Here is a 12,337-nt window from a genome sequence, read left to right on the forward strand (position 1 = left end):
GACCAGGCCACAATTGCTATCTGGCTACTGACACACTATTCCTCGAACATGGGAACAATGAGCCTGAAAATAAAAATCACCAGGGCTACTTAATCCTTGGTTTAAAAGGGTGGCAGAAAAGAGGGAACAATGCAGGTTCCACTTTCAATAGTCCAGACCATGATCACCAGAAGTCATGGCAACACAACCCTCATTTAGCATGGCTATAGAGTCCAGAAAGCAGTTCCCATGGGTCCCAAAGATAAGAACACTGTGCCAAAATAGAAATTCATTGGATTAGACAAAGGGAAATGAAGTGAATGGAGAGGAGATGGGAATTAGAAAGACAGTAGGATAAATTGGGCATAACCTTCCTATATTCAAATATGAATACACAACTAGTGTAATTCCATATCATGTACAACCACAAGAATGGGAAGTTATATTCCAGGTATGTAGAATATGTTAGAATATATTCTACTGTCATATATATCTAAAATGAACAAATAAAAAAAGAAAAGAACACTGTGCCCTTGGGTCCAGAAGGCAGCACATAAAACCAAAGAGGATTATTCTCCAGTCTTAAGAGGTAATGGCATTTGCCTTGCTAAGTTTGAGACTTGTTTGAGACTAGTCTACACCTACTCCCTATTTCTCTTTTAAAATGGGAATGTTTATCCTCTAGCTGTCTCACTATTGTAATTTGGAATCATGTATCTTATCTAGATTCACAGTTTTACAGTTGGAACAATGGATTTTATTATAACTCAATTATTACCCATGTCTGATTTTGATATTTCAATAAGACTTTGAGTATTATGTTTTAGAGTCAATTCTGGAGCATTAAGAAGTTGAGGGCTATTTAGATGGAATGAATGAGTTTTGTATACAAGAGTCCCAGTTATGGGGGGCAGAACACAATGTTATACACTGAATATTTTCTAATCCTAAAATTCCTAGGTTGAAGCCTAACCCCTAATGTTATAATATTTTCAAATGGGTCTTTTGGGAAGTAATTGGGTTTAGATAGGATCACAAGGGTAAGACTCCATGATGGAACTAGTGTAATTGTAAGAAGAGAAAGAGATTGGAGCTCACTTTGTCTCTATTGTGTGAAGACACAGTAAGAAGTCACCATTGATATACCAGGAAGAGAGACCTCACTACAAACATAAAAAAACAACCTATCAGCACCTTTATCTTGGAATTCACAGACTCCAGAACTGTAAGAAATATAAGTGCATTGTTCATACCACCCAATCTATGGTATTTTTATAGCAATCCAAGTTGACAAATACATCAGGCTATTGGCCAATCATAAAGCAGAAATTCCAGAAGGTATAGTAAAAGAAACATAGGGGGAAGTTGTAGAATTGAAACATATCTGGTTCACAGAGAATAACAGTAAGAGGATTTTAGATGGTAGTAAATGCATGAAGAGGTCTGGACTTCTGTGAATGATGGGAGTAAAGGCTATTGAGGCATATGAGGAGTAGTCCTAATTTTGTTTTAAGAGCAGATGAGCTTTGGTTGCAGAATTGCATTATGATCTTTACACTTCAATTTGTTAATATTTCTGAGGTTATAAGCAGTTTTTTTTTTTTTTCACTCAGAAGGCCACTGGTCAGTGGTCTAGTTATAAGAAAAGATTATGAAAATTATTTGGCAAATAATAGATTTTAAGATATTGTAAGAGGCTGTAACATGTTTAATGCTGTCAGGAAAGAGCTCAGGAAAAACAGGGTCAAAGATACAGAAGGGAGAAAGTAATCAATAACAAGTCTTCTCCAAGGGAGGGGATAGGATGGGATACTGAGCATGGTTGATAGGTTTGGATTATTCCATTCTGACAAGAAGAAGTATTCTACTAAGATGCCTCAGGATCTATTGAGAATGACTGAATCTACATTTTAGGCAGTGAATGATTGTAGCCTTCTATAAATACTAATAAAACAATGAGTTAGTGATGATGCCCTGAAGTAACAATGATTTGTGCTGGACAGTTCTGTATTTTCTTTGGTATATTTCTTGTTCATCATTTGATATGCCCGGGGATTTTTACTTCTTTCTTCTGGACAATTTTGAAAGGTACAACAGAGGTGTACAAGACTGCAAATCTTGCCAATAATCTGAACACTCAAGGTAAAAAATCAGGGCTCTACTCAGCCTCTTTTCAGTCTTGGAGAACAACTCTCCATGTTGTGATGATGCCAAGGAGCTAAAAGCTCCCTATGAGAGAGGTCCTTAAATGCTTGAGTCCAAACACCATACCATTATGCTTCTTATAGAATATGATTTTATTTCCCTGAGCACCATTGACAAGGGAGGCTACTAATTACACTAGCCTCCACTAAAGCATTATCCAGGTAGCATGCAAGAACAAAGACAGGAAGTCAAAATCAAAAGTCCAAAAGATCATAAGGCCAAACAAAATGAATTGGGAGTGCTGTTATTCTCCTAAAGTAATTGAAAACCAGAGACCCAGCAAAATAAATAAATAAATAAATATATCTAGGCAGATTTCATCCCCATGTCTAAGCTCCAAAACAGAGAGTGTACAAGTCAGAGGGAATGTGGACTGAGAAATATTGTACAGGAGAAGGACAATGAAATAAATGAGGGATTATGTTATAAAATAAGAAATAAAACTTAAATGGTAAAAGGACCAGAAAACATGACTCCATCGTATCTACAAGAATCATGCACCATGAAAGATAAAAAGAAACTCCCCAGCCAAGCACTATGGTGCAAGACTGCAGTCCCAGCTACTTGGGAAGCTAAGGAAGGTGGATCAAGAGTTCAAGACCACCTGGGAAAAACCGCAATATCCCATCTGCAAAGAAAAAGGAGGGTGAGGAGGAGGAGGAGGGGGGAGGAGAAGAAGAAGAAAAAGAACAACAACAACTCCCAAGAAGCCTAGGATAAACGAGCAAGACATATTCCTGCTAGGTTTAGAAGGCAGAGTAGAGTGGAAGAGGTTGAGTTGAGAAGATAGGAAAGGACCTGGCATTTCCACATGAGCATAGAGTAGCAGGCTATTTCCAAATGATTCCTTACATCAGTGCTGCTAGTATTCTACCAATGGTCAAGGAAAAGGTATTTATAAATTGAAGATCAGGAATGGAGCTGCTATTCCACAAGACTAATTGTGTTCCTGCAATACAATAGCCAAAACATGACACATACATATAGTAAAACCTGGATGAAACTTGATTAGTGTACAAAACCAGGCACACATTTCTTTTGAACAAATATCTCCTACAAAGGAGATGGAAGAAGAAGCTGACCTGAGTCAGGAAAGGGTTTCTGTATAGCTCTGAGACTCAGAGATCCTGAGGTTGAAAAGATTAGACTTGGTTCTATAAAACTGTGGAACCTGAACCACATAGTGGAAAGTGTGAAGCTGGATGGACAACTCTAGGTATTTGGGTAATTCTATAGAGTATTCCTCAACATCTGGGTGCAGTCTCACATGGCTTAATGTCTCCCCATTAAGTTTAATCTGATTTGGCATCCAAATGCCAGATTGGCACTAAATCTGTTCTTAAACTCTCAGGGATTCTTCCATGCTCCCTTACATAGTCAAAGAAACAGAGTATCTTCCATAATCCCAAAAGTGGTTTTCTACAAAGATCCATTTCTAACAAAGGAAGACCTGGGTAACAGCTCCCATGGGTGTTACTGCTCCTTCTTAGTCTATTCTTTCAACCTGCCCTTCTAATCCCAACCAAACAGAACCATTTCCAGCTATATCCTCAGGTCAGCCAGTTTCTTTGAAAGCCACCTCCTCTGCTTAAGAGTCCGTGCACCAAGCACCCCAGCTACAGCATTTAGGCCTCTGCACCAGTGTTCCGTGCCAGAGTACTGGCATAATACTGTGCTAGAACTCACATGCTACCTGCCTGTAACAATACCCTCACCTTCCATCTTCCTTCTACAGTTAGAAATAACTGGAGAATCAGTTGCTTTTCTCTTTAACCTCTGAAAAGCATTTCCTTCTCTCCAAAACAAAATATGATTTCCTATAAGAAGGCCCTGGAATTTTGAGACACAAAGAAAAAAATTGTCTCCTGTCTGAGAGAGAAAAAACAACAACAAAAAAGACTCAGACTTTAAAAACAAAGCCCTTTATCCCTTTTCCGAGAGTGGTGTTAGAAGGAGTAATCTCCATCGTCCCTTCCTTTTGGATTAGTAAACCAGCTCCTCCACACAGCCAAGAGCAAAAAAGACACCTTTTTGTCTTTGACTGAAGGAGTAAAAATGTAGATAGAGCTACCTTTAGCAGGTCACCCCACCAGTAGTGTAAACTCAAGAAGCTGCATTACCAGCAAGGAGAGGTAAGCTTAGACCACAGGTATGTAAAGCCCAATAGACTGCACACTTGAGTCAGGCAGCTCAAGGACCTATGTGTCTTGCATGTGTAATGAATATTGGAGACTCTGCCCCATGAACAGAGCTATTTGAATGGAGGAGCTAAGCCAGAGAGCAATCAGGGATCAGGGATCATATCATACTTCCAGGCCAACAGGGCACTTAGGGAGAGGATATTGAGGTTGGCAGGTGAGTGTCCAGTTATGAGGACAAAGGAGACAGCACTGGGCAGCCAGTCTGCCTGTGCTTCAACAGTACCATGCTGTGGCAACAGCAACAGGGACAGCACAAGACAGTAGACTTTGGTTGCTTCCCTTCAAAGTCACTGACATTTCCAAAGATAAGCCATGAGATTCTCACACCCTTCTCATGTGCATGTGCATATGCGAATACATGTGTTGCCTGCATGTGGGAGTCAGTGGGACTGAAATATCAGGGGTAAGAAATCTAAGACTGAATTGTGGGTTTTCCCACAACAATCATGACACCAAGTTACCCATTAAAATCTCCTCAGTGAGAACAAGAAACACACACACACACACAAACACACACACAAGGCACCCTGTGGATATTGTTGTACAACAGTCTTTGGTGTAAATCACATTTATTCCATTGACAAGTTGCATAATCTTAGACATTTGCCTTTCTTAGTTTGACCCTCAATTTCCATAGCTACCATGGGAGATGAGATACAAGTTCCATGTGTCAGTTACAGTCATTGCATGTCACTATGAGAAATTTTACATGCTTTCTGTTCTTCTCAGGACATGTTGATTTGATGCATTGGCTGTCAATATAAGAATTTTCAGCCAAATTTGGAATTGGCTACATTCATGAACTGAGTATGACACTGACAAATTTGGTGTAAAATACATGAAAGGGAAACAATTAAATCAGTATTATAAATTCATACTAAGAAATACTACACAGTCAGTAAAAATAAAATATCCAATGAATTTCAATTACATGAGAAAGTGTTGACAGAATATTAGGTGAGGAAGAATACATTAAATCTCATATCATATGTAATGTAATCATTATATTAATTTACATGCAGTGTTGATATACACATATATGGCATTTATTAAAATTACTGCAAATGCCCACTGTCTCCTGGATGTTATCAGTTTATTCCTTTTAGATTGATTCAACTGGTTGGATCACCAGAGGACTGTTTCTTTCATTATTTACTGACATGTTTCATCAGTAGTCTCAGGTTCTCAAGGATTGGAATTGTACTATAAATTTATATAATCATGTATAATATACATGATTATATATAATCATGTATAATATATTATATATTATGTTGTATACAATCAATAGATGTTGATTATATACAACATCTATAATCTTGTTTATGTTGCAGAACAAATGAACTAACAAATCCTCAGAGCAGAAACAAAGTTGGCAAAGTTAATCTTCCCTCAAGTGGTCCCAGTCTTAGGCCCCTACCAATGGATGATTTGAATGTCATGTCCATCATTCAAATGCCCATGCTACTTGCAACATTTCCTGAACAGGATTTAGCTGCAGTGATTCTTTTCCTTTTTACTAAGATGCTCTTATAGCTTTTTTGTTACCATAATAGTATTGCGTAGTTTAGAAACACCTGTTAGCTGGCAGTCACTCTTGAATATAAGTCCAAGAAAACAAGATGAGAAACTCAGGTTTTATTTCTTCCCAAATAACCCAGTGAAAAATCAGAAAATATCAAGCATATTACACATAACATGTATATTAAATAATATTATTAAATTAATGTCACCAGAAATAATATAATATTAATAGCTTTTGGATCTAAGTGGTGACTCACAGATATGCATTGTACTATTCTTTCCAATTTTTAAGATTAAACATATCCAAGTTTGGAATATTAAATTGAAAGCAAAAAAATACACAGACACCACCCCCACACATATAAGCACACATGCACATACTCAGGCACATGGGTCAGTTAGGCTACTAAAAATTGCATTGTGTTTGCTTATTAACTCATTTAAAATTCATGGGTTTGCACATATTTATTGAGAGGCAACTGGGTTTAGTGAGAGCAGCATGTATTTTGAAGTCAGTCAAATAGAAGGCAAGGATGAGCTTGTCCTGTGGGGCAGCTACTTGAACTCTTGGAGTTCAACATCATCCTTTCAGCATTAGAGATGCTGATCATTGTATCAATACCTGTGAATTATTATTATTATTATTATTATTATTATTATTATTATTATTATTACTAAAATGTGGCAGGCATATTTTAGATCCATATTTTAAAATACTCACTTTCATATTTTGTTTCTCAAGATCTCTTAAGTGAATAAATACCATGCATTTAATATGTCATTTGGCCATGTAGAAAATTTGTTCTCAACCACTTTAGTAAAAACACACTATTATGCATATACATAGTTATGCATGGTTATGTATATGTGCTATAAATATTTCATACTGCATACACATTATACATGCATATGTGCATATGTTACATAGAAATTATGTGTTTGCATATGCAGGGAGAGAGAAAGAAAGGGTTTATAAATGATCAAGAAAATTGAGTAAGATGTTAGCTGTAGATTGTGTTGAGTAGAATCTCCATCTATGTGTGCTTTATGCTATTTTTCAATTCATTTGTATAAGATTAAAATTATTTCCAAATAAAACATTTTTTTATAAAAGATGCTTTGTGGCTAGGAGGGAAAGGAAAGCATTTATGTCTATAATAGTCATCTTTTCCTCAAGGTTCTTGAATGAAATATATACAAATAGAGCTTTGTCTGAGATACAGGTGCTTCATTTTCAGAGACTGAACCCCCAGTCCTGTGTGACTCCCTTAGGGTTGTCTGCATAATACAACAAAGCCTTTGGTTTAGGCTAGTCACGAGCCTGTGGCTTATAATCAACTTTTTTTCTCTCTCTACAAAATGACACTTAATGCAGTAAAGAGTCATGGTTAGGCTGGTGGATTCTGAAGGTGGATTGCTTAGGTTTGAATTCTGTCACTTAAAGGAATAATGTTGGAGATAGGGGTATTTACCTAGCATACATAAGCATACATAAGGCCCTTGCTTCAGCCACTAAAACTGTGGGGGAAGATAAAGAATAAAAGTTATTATAAACATTGAGTTTGGGAACTTTTGCAATGGTAGGGATTGAACCTAGAACATTGCAAAAACTAAGCAAGAATTCTACTACTAAGCTACATCCCCAACCTAAGAAGTTCTTATTAGAGTATAAGCCAGATGAAGTCATCAAGGGGAAGGAAGGAAGGAAGGAAGGAAAGAAGGAAGGAAGGAAGGAAGGAAGGAAGGAAGGAAGGAAGGAAGGAAGGGAGGGAGGGAGGGAGGAAGGAAGGAAGGAAGGAAGGAAGGAAGAAAATGGTTGGAAGGAAGGAAGGAGGAAAGAAATAGAAATGAAGGAGAAAAGAGGTAGGAAGGAAGGAGAAAAGAGGAAGTAAGGAAGGAGGAAAGAGGTAGGAAGAAAGAAAGGAACAAAGGAAGAACAGAAGGAAAGATGGAAGGAAAGAAAAAAGGTGGATCAAATGGGACAACAGTGTTGTGTGTTACACAGTATCATGCATATCCTCTTGCTTACCCCAATTCTAGAAACCATAGCCAGTGTAGCTGTTTTCTACCCCCTTGGAGAATAAATAAATGCCTAAATACAGACCTGCCCTTGGTGAAGTCTGATATCTAACTTGGGTGAGTGAGCAATAACAACAAAATTAATTGGTTTATGCTAAAGACCTCAGTATTGATTCCAGAAAATGTTTTCTGAGAATAAGTCTAGTGCCTCACAGGTGACAGTAATTCCTCCTATCACAGTATGGCAAGTCAGAGGCATAGGTAATTTTTTTTTGTCTTCCCATCACCATATTATGCAGGATTCTTTTTCAAAGCTAGTTGTCATTTGGTTAACTTCAATGGGACAGAGTGAGAACTCAGTAACTAATATGGACAAATGTTTAATGTAATGCAAATGTATTATGAATTCATAAAAATGCCATTTATGATGGAACCTTTGCCTTTTCACTTTTTAATGAAAGATTATAGGGTCCCTAAGTAAATATCTCCACCCAGAGAATAAGAAAAGAGTGAAAAGACATCAATAGACAAACTCTATTCAGGTTACATCAGATACACATTTTAACCTCTCTGAATCAATGGTTATGAACCTATTTTTCAATAGCAGTGGATACTTCTATTGATAGTAAGTGCACTGCTATAACTACAAACACAGATGAAAGAAGTTCCCTGGTTGTGTTGGGCAGGGCCTCAAATTCTCAGAGCTCCTAAGCCAACTCCAGGTACTCAAGGCTCTGCACAGTCCAGATAAACATCTTGTTATTAGCTGAAAGATTCACAATCCTTTCACCATCCAGGATTCTGTGTTATTATTTTTCTTCCAAAGCTTCTAAAACTTCCTATTATGTCATCAAAATGAATTATCTATACCAGATGCTTTACATATTATCTGCTTTAATCTTCCCAAAAACCTTATTAGGTAATTTCTATTTTACCTACCTAGTATAGGGAAAAATATCTATTTTATCTAAGCTCACCCAGAAATTGTGGAACTGAGTTCTGAACCCAGTTCTGGTTCCAGACACTTAAGCTACACAGTTAAGTGTCTGGTTCCAGACACTTAAGCTACTCAGTTTTCAAGCATCTTAAATAATTCCAAATCTGAGTAAGAGTGTGGCTTGTCTTGCTCAGATATGACTCTTATCATGAAAAAATGTATGATTTCCATTAAAATTTCTAAAGTACTGGAATGTGTTGAGAAATACAGTTTGAATGCTGGAGTTCTCAATTTGATAGCAATTTTAATGAAACTAGCTATTGGTTGTCTAACCTAGGAGGGTCACTTTGTTTCCAAAAGTAATGAATCAAAAGAAAGAAAATTCCTTGCAATAATTATGTGTTCATTTAAAAAAGTTTTTTTGTGGGGCCAGGATTGTATCTCAGTGGTACGGCACTTGCCTAGCATGTGTGAGGCACTAGGTTTAATCTCCGAAACCACATAAAAATAAAATAAAGGGCGGCGCGGTTGGCACACATAGAAGGCCGTCCCACTTGCTGTGTGGTTGGTACAGATGGAAGGTGGCACAGAATGCAGAGGCTTTGCTTGTGGGTCACCAGTTGAGCTCTGAACACAGCACAAGGTCACCCCAGCACCCCCCACCTCACCAAACACCCTACGCAGGAAACAGACGGAATCCATCTTGGAAAACCTTACTCATCATCTATCAGTGGGTGTGGCTACCAGTGCAGTTCTGTGGCTGACCAGAGAGATTTTGGAACTATACAAGAGCAATATAAATACATAGGGGAAAAACATTAAAACGACAGTCACACAGAGCTGGGTAAGAAACATGAGCAGTATAAAAAGACAAGGAAAGAAAGGAACATAAATGATGCAGAGCCATTCAACATTAGAAGAGGTAATATCTGCAGCAGAAGGAATGTTAGATAAATATTGCAGGATATACATGGTTCAGATGTTCTAAAGTCTCAAGAAAGACTTTAGACAGCAAATGAATACAATGAAAGATCACTTTGACAGTGGATTTATATAAATAAATCCAAGAAGCAAAAGATCAACTGTACAGGGAGATAGAGGTTATACAAAAACAAAACAAAACAAAACAAAACAAAACAAAACAAAACAAAAAAAAAAAACACAGAAATCCTGGAAATGAAGGAAAAAATAAACCAAATTAAAAACTCAAATGAGAGTATCACCAGCAGAGTAGAACACTTAGAAGATAGAACATCAGACAACAAAGACAAAGTATATCATCACAAAGAGTGTAGACAGCACAGCGAGACTAGTAAGAAACGATGAGCAGAACATCCAAGAAATGTGGGATAGCATAAAGAGACCAAATTTAAGAGTTAATGGGATACAGCAAGATATATAGGACCAAACCAAAGGATTGAGCAATCTGTTCACTGAAATAATATTAGAAAACTTCCCAGACATAAAGAATGAAACAGAAATCCAAATCCTAGAAGCCTACAGGATGCCAAATGTGCAAAATCACAAGAGATCCACACCAAGACACATTGTAATGGAGATGCCCAACATACACAACAATAGAGAATTTTAAAAGTCATAAGGAAAGGAAGCAGATTACATTTAGAGGTAAACCAACTAGGTTAATGGATGATCTTTCAACATAGACTCTGAAACCTAGAAGATCCTGGACCAACATATTTCAAATGCTGAAAGATAATGGGTTCCAACAAAGAATCTTGTATCCAGCAAAATTAAGCTTCAGGTTTGAAGATGAAATAAAAACCTTCCATGATAAACAAAAGTTAAAAGAATTTGCAGGTAGAAAACCAGCACTACAAAACATCCTTGGCAAAATATTTCATTAAGAGGAAATGAAAAATAACAATGAAAAGCAACAGTGGGAAGTAGTACAGTAAAGGAAAAACTAATCAAAGAGGAAAAACATATCAAGTTAAATAACAAAAATAAACAAATATGGCTAGAAATACAAACCATATCTCAATAGTAACCCTAAATGTTATTGGCTTAAACTCACCAATCAAAAGACATAAGTTTGTAGACTGGATTAAAAAAAAAGATCCAACAATATGCTGCCTACAGGAGACTCATTTGATAGTAAAAGATATATACAGACTGAAGGTGAAAGGTTGGGAAAAATCATACCACTCACATGGACCTCAGAAGCAAGCAAGGATGTCCATACTCATATCAAATAAAATAGGGATAAAGAAGGACACTACATACAGATCTAGGGAACCATACACCAACAATACATAACAATCATTTATATATATATATATATATATATATATATATATATATATATATATATATATATCCCCCAAACAATGGTGCAGCTATGTTCTCAAAGAAACCTTTCTCAAGTTCAAGAGTCAAATAAAACACAACACAATAATCCAACACAAGTGTCTCACCACTGAACAGATCTTCCAAACAAAAGTTGAATAAAGAAACTATAGAACTCAACAAGACAATTAATAACTTATACTTAATTGACATATATAGAATATATCAACCAACATCAAGAAGATACACATTTTTCTAAGAAGCACATGGATCCATCTCAAAAATAGACCATATATTATGTCACAGGGCAACTCTTAGCAAATACAAAGAAGTAGAGATACTATCATGCATTTTATCTGATCATAATGGAATGAAATTTGAAACCAACAATAAAATAAGGAAGAAAAATTCCTGCAACACATGGGGAATGAACAATATGCTACTGAATAAACAATGGGTTACATAAGACATCAAGAAGGAAATTTAAAAAATTCTTAGAGGTAAATGAAAACTCAGACACAACATATTGATATCTCTGGGACACTATGAAAGCAATACTAAGAGGAACATTTATTGCATAGAGTTCATTTCTTAAAAGAAGAAAAAGCCAACAAATAAATGATCTCAAACTACATCTCAAAGCCCTATAAAAAGAAGAACAAATCAGCAGCAAATGCAGTAGAAGGCAATAAATAATTAAAATCAGAGCTGAAATCAATGAAATTGAAACAAAAGAAACAATTGAAAAAATTGACAAAACTAAAAGTTGGTTCTTTGAAAAAATAAATAAGATTGGCAGACCCTTAGCCATGCTAATGAAGAGAAGAAGAGAGAGAACTCAAATTACTAGTATATGGGATGAAAAAGGCAATATCACAACAGACACTACAGAAATATAGAAGACAATTAGAAATTATTTTGAAACCTTATACTCTAATAAATAGAAGATAGTGAAGGCATCAATAAATCCTTAAGTTATATGATCTGCCTAGATTGAGTCAGGAAGATATACACAACTTAAACAGACCGATATCAAGCGAGGAAATAGAAGAGGCCATCAAAAGATTACCAACCTAGAAAAGCCCAGGACCAGATGGATATACAGCCGAGTTTTACAAGACCTTTCAAGAAGAACTAATTCCAATACTCTTCAATATATTTCAGG

Source organism: Marmota flaviventris, unplaced genomic scaffold (genome assembly GCF_047511675.1).
Source record: "Marmota flaviventris isolate mMarFla1 unplaced genomic scaffold, mMarFla1.hap1 Scaffold_48, whole genome shotgun sequence".
NCBI classification, from domain to species: domain Eukaryota; kingdom Metazoa; phylum Chordata; class Mammalia; order Rodentia; family Sciuridae; genus Marmota; species Marmota flaviventris.